Genomic DNA, 5,838 nt, shown 5'->3' with positions numbered 1-5,838 from the left:
CAAACTCCTGGAGTCCAGTCATAGAGAGGGAAGAGCAGAAGCATCCTTTTTTTTTTTTTTTTTTTTTTTTTGCTGAAGACAGCACACACACACACACACACACACATATATATATGTATATATAAATCTCATCACAGATGGAGAAATTAAATAGATTCCTAAATTAAGGTTCACCTCTACTGACTAGATTTTATGGTGCTAGAAGATAATTTTTATGTTACCAGAGGAGAAAAATATTCATCACCCAGCTACAGGACCCCACAAGCTACAAGAGAGGCATCCCAGGAAGATATAACTAGTTCAATAATGCATCAAATGTTACATGAGAAACCAACCTCATTTTGAATGAATTTAATGCCCACTCCATGAGATGGAGCCCATAACTAAAACTACCAAAGTGGTCAGGAACCTGATACTATATAGCTCATGAACGTCTGGAAAAGCCTATCACTGTTACTATGCTAAGAAAGAAGTGACGTCTAATAACTTATTGATATACCCAAAGATCATGGCATTATTGGTCCTCATCAGAGAAGTTTCTTATTCCAATGGACAGGAATTAATATAAAGATTCACAATTGGATGATATTTATAGAGTGAGATACTCTGGAGCATTCAGACTTAAACAGAATATATTCATCAACTCCTTCACTCAGTGCTCAGGGATCTATGCATAAGAGGTGGCAGAAAGATTGTAAGAACCAGGGGTGGTGGATGATTACAAGGAAATAGCATTTTCCAGATGCAACAATGCTGATCCACATACACGTTTGCAGAGAAGACATGCACAAGTTAAATGTAAACAAAATCTTAGTACTAGGAAGGGGAAATTGTCATTGGATCCCACCTTACCCAACAGTATTAATAGAAGAAACCTGCTGGAAAGGAAGAAATCAGTTTTCTTAAGTGAAATATCACTGGTTGTATCAACTGTGCTTGAGATCAGGCTCCATGCCCAGGAATAATTGACCAAAGCAAAGAGAAACAGATACTACAGTGTGTGAGTGGGGGGGGAAGTTAGGGAGGAATCTTTGTGCCCTTTTGGAATATCTGTCTGTGTGTTTTTGTTTGTTTTTTGGATTTTGTGACTTTCATGTATTTGGTATATTGTTATGAGTATGTTTTCCCTACTGGCCTGGACCCACCATGGCGCCAGCCCCAGTTAACACACAGAGACACTGTATTTGATATAATGCTATTGGCCAGGTACTAGTTTCTTATCAGCTACCTCTGTCTTAATTATTAACCCATTTCTATTAATCTAAGTATTTCCACGTGGTCTCATCTTACCCGAGAGTCGGGCTGGCGTCTGCTCTCCCATTCTCTCCATGTTGACTCCTTACTACTTCCTCTCTCTTCCTTGTCTCCTAGTTCTGCCTATCTTGCTTTCCTATTGGCCAAGAGTGCTTTATTCATTAACCAGTATGAGAAACATTTTACAGAATGACATCTCCCATAATCGCTATTTCTGTCCTCACTGCACCTTTTGAAAGTTGCCCATCTGCACTTTCTGTCTACCCTAGTATTATTATTTTCATTCTCAGGTCTTGATGAGGTTGAAGATTAAACTATATATTAGGTATTAGACTTAAGTTTTCCAGCTTAGGACAACTCTATTGTAAATTCTTTTATGCCTTCACCCTAGGACTAGATATGTAGGTCATTTTGTTCTCTATTTTCCTTTTCTTAGAGCACACTTGTTATTCACTGTTTTGTATATAGTTTTGTATCAAGCCTAAATATTTTCTTTAGATTAAAAGGGGAATTATAGTGGGATATTCACTTTGTCTCCTTCTGTTGCATTGACAATGCCCATTGGGGGGTGGACCTGTGGAATTAGGTCTGAGGGAGGAGCTGGGGAACACTCTCTTGCTGGTGGGATATGGAGAGGGAGAGCATATGGTGGAACCTGCTGGTGTCCATTTGTCTAGGTTGTAAGTTATTTCTCCCTGAATAAACATCTATTTGGCCTATTTGTTTATCCTGATTCTTATTAAACCACAACAGTTTATTTCTTGCATTTTTTTTTGAGAGAGAGAGAGAAATAAAATGAATATAAAGTTTGTGGGTATATAGGTAGGAATAGCATAAGAGGAAACAGGGAAGGAGAGAGAATATGATAATTGCTGGAAATAGTCCAGTATATTCACTTAAAATTTACCTCTACATTCATTTATTCTAGAAAACCTATTAGAGTCTTGTCAACTTTGGCATCATTTAGAGCTGGACTGATAGCTCCACTGTAGAGAACAGAAGTGAATACCAGTAAAAATTATGAACACAAAAGGCTTGAAAGAGTATTCAATTAATAGTTTCAGAAGACAATAATTTACACCTGAAAGAAATACATACATTAAACTACTGTTTTAAAATGATAAGTCGGGCAGTGTTGGTGCATGCTTTTAATCCCAGCACTCTGGAGGCAGAGACAGGTTGTTTCTCTGAGTTCATGACCAGCCTGGTCTATAAGAGCTAGTTCCAGGACAGCCTCCAAAGCTACAGAGAAACCCTGTCTCAAGAACAACAAAACTAACTAACTAACACTAACTAACTAACTAAATAAATAAATAAATAAAGGTCAAATTAATTGCTTTAAATAGAATTAATTCAGTTTGTTAAATTCCACACATGTATGCATGACATTTATAGTTAATACAGATAATTTTTCAACTATATTGAAATTGAATCTAAGAACATACTAAATAAATAAAATGATTGATTGTAACTTTTTCAAGCACAATTATGCATTACAGGAGCAAACTCATCAAAATTTACAGAATTCATACTTACAACTGAATTTTCACCCTATAGACTTATGACAATAGTTTTAAAATTGTGCTCATCTACAATTTTTCATACTTGTTTTAGCAATGTTAATCTTAAAAAGCAAAAATAAAAAGTTGAAATGAAACTATGAACTTAAGTGCTTCTGGGTTTAGTAAAAACATTCAGCAAGGTAGAAAGTATAAATGAATTCTTCTGAAGTGAATGAGGTCTAACAGCAGGGGGATATGGCTGTTCTCTTGGCAAGGTGTATTATTGTGACTGCGATGAAAACTTTGGAAAAATTCAGTATGTAAAAATTGTAACAATACTGCAAAGATTACTGTTAAATTCCAAAATTTCAAACCTTAAAGTTGGTATAAAATACCTTTCAAGTTTTGAAAGCATTCAAGTTACAATGAGCCTGTGTGTATATCTGTATGTATGTGTGTATACACACACACACACACACACACACACACACACACACACACACTGCACACATATATATACGTGTGTGTGTATACACACATACACATATACATATACATATACATATATATATATAATCTTATGAAAATCTCTTAAACTAAATAGCACTAATGTTTTCTATAAGTAAGAATTATTGTCAAGGGTGGAATATATTGAATGAAGCACTGGAAATATCTCCTGTACGTCCTCCCTCCCTTCATCTGGATTTTATTTCGGCTCAGTATTTAGCTGTGTGTGTCTGCTTCTGTTTCCATCAGTTACTAGATGAGGGCTCTATGATGGTGGATAAGTTAATAATCAATTTCATTATCAAGGAAGGGCATTTATGGTAGCCTTTCCACTGTTGCTCACATTGTTAGTTGAGGTTAGTCTTGCAGGATTCTGGGCATTTCTCTAGAGTCAGGTTTCTTTTAATACCTATAATGTCTCTCTCTAGAGGCAAGAGGGAGGGCCTAGTCCCTACTCCAAATGACTTGACAGATTTTGTTGACCTCTCTTGGAATGCACCACCCTTGCTGTGGAGTGTGTAGGGGGGTATGGGATGGGAGGGTGGTCCAGGGTCATGGGAGAGGGGAGAAAGGGAGGGAGGGATGGAAGGACAGAAGGAGAGGGAACTGGGATTGATGTGTAAAATAAAAAAAAATAAAACATTAAAAAAGTTAAAAAAAGGAAATATCTCCTATATAATACCATTAGTTAGCACATTCAATCTCTAGGTAGATTTAATATTAAAATATTGGCTTACATTATGCCAAATCCTACCTTTACATGGTATAATATTATGGAACAAAGACAAACTTTTAAAATGTGAAAAATAAGATATTTATAATTGTTAACAATATTGATTTGTCAGAAATTCTACATGGCAATAAAATTGTAAGTCTATATTCAAACTTTTATTGTCATCTTGGGTACACATTTTTATTTGTTAGGTTTGAATAAATTATATTTTCAGAATTAATTTCCCTATTTATCTATTCATTGTGTTATTTCCTCTTCACTAAGTATAAAAACAAACGTAAATTTACACATGGATAGGTAAGCTATGCTTAACAGCACACTGCTAACTAATCTAAAAATGCACGTAGTATTTTACCCACAAAATAGTGACCCTGTTGAACATTTTCATTGTGTTATACTGCCAGGAAGGAAAGGTGGATTTCTGCATACATTCACTGGATTTGAAGTATGGCATGATCTACAATCCGATCTTTTCAATATACTCATATATTAAGTGGGAAAAAGTATTGATACTTACTTTTCATTATTATTATCAGAGTTATATATATTAATAAATATGTTGTAATAAGGAATACCTCAATAGATATTTGTGTAAACATAAGAATAATGACTTTTGATATAATAAATTCTGAGATTCCCAGACAAACTACATTGTCTCCTATAATTATTTTATTATTAATTTTCCTGTGCATGAGAGTGTGTATTAAGTATTGTCTATCAGAGTTTATGATATGTGCACACATATGTGGGTGTTGTTATGTGCCTGCACATGAAGAGCCTAGAGGACAGCATCAGGTGCTATGTTCTAACTTACTTGAGTTTACTCCCTTGAGACAGTGTTACTTCCTGGATTTGAAGCTAGGTTGGTGGTGTGCAAGCCTCAGAAATTCTCCTGTGCCCATTTCCCTCCTACACACAGAAATTTCTGGAGCTATGATCATACAACCATTCTTAGGTTTTTAACGTGGTGTCTGGATTTGAACTACTGTCTTCATGATTATGCATCAGGCATCAGGCACTCCTAGCTACTGAACCTTCTCTCCACTTCACATCATCTTTTTTCTTACCTTAAGATGTACTGTATTTAAACAGTGTGTGCTTTGATGGACTATTCCTTTTTATAGCTTTTCTATGTAGTCAACAAATGATGGTCTTAATGAATTCACAGCAGTGATGGTGAAGAATTAGCTCAGCATTCATTTTCAGCACTTTTAGTGGTGAAGTATAATTTGTGAAAACTAGTCTTTCAAAGAATTAGCTCAGCATTCATTTTCAGCACTTTTAATGGTGAAGTATAATTTGTGAAAACTAGTCTTTCACCTGTTTTGGTGAATCATACATTTCAAGCAAATGTTATGCTAGAGGTTCCTATCTCTGAACGCATCATGTCATGAATGAAGCACACTGTCCCTAACAATGAGTTCCTTGATGCTGTGTGATATCCTAGATACTAGCTCTCAGAGTGTCTGACACACTTTGTTTTAAATTAATCAATTAATGGCTAAATTATGAAGTCATGTAATGCTTGTGGATTACTAGGATTGTTAAATCTATTGCAGATGAAGATACTGAGTTTGTTTTTGCACACAATTTTGACATGTGCCATGTACCATCATTTAACATTAGTGAATTATTTTACTAACAATTTAGGTGACATGATATAAATGGTTTGCTATGTTTGCCAAATGTCAGATAGTAGAATTGGAATAGCTACTTTATCTTATATGACACTGAAATTCCATAGGCAGCACTTTTATAAATTGTTAACATTTCTTAGAAATTAGTTCAGGCACCTAGATAAGACATTGGTAATGGTGGTAAATAAAATAGACATTTCTTAAA

The sequence above is a fragment of the Phodopus roborovskii genome, unplaced genomic scaffold (genome assembly GCF_943737965.1).
Source record: "Phodopus roborovskii unplaced genomic scaffold, PHOROB, whole genome shotgun sequence".
NCBI lineage: Eukaryota > Metazoa > Chordata > Mammalia > Rodentia > Cricetidae > Phodopus > Phodopus roborovskii.
The sequence above is the reverse complement of the archived record's forward strand: the minus strand, read 5'-3'. Positions refer to the sequence as shown.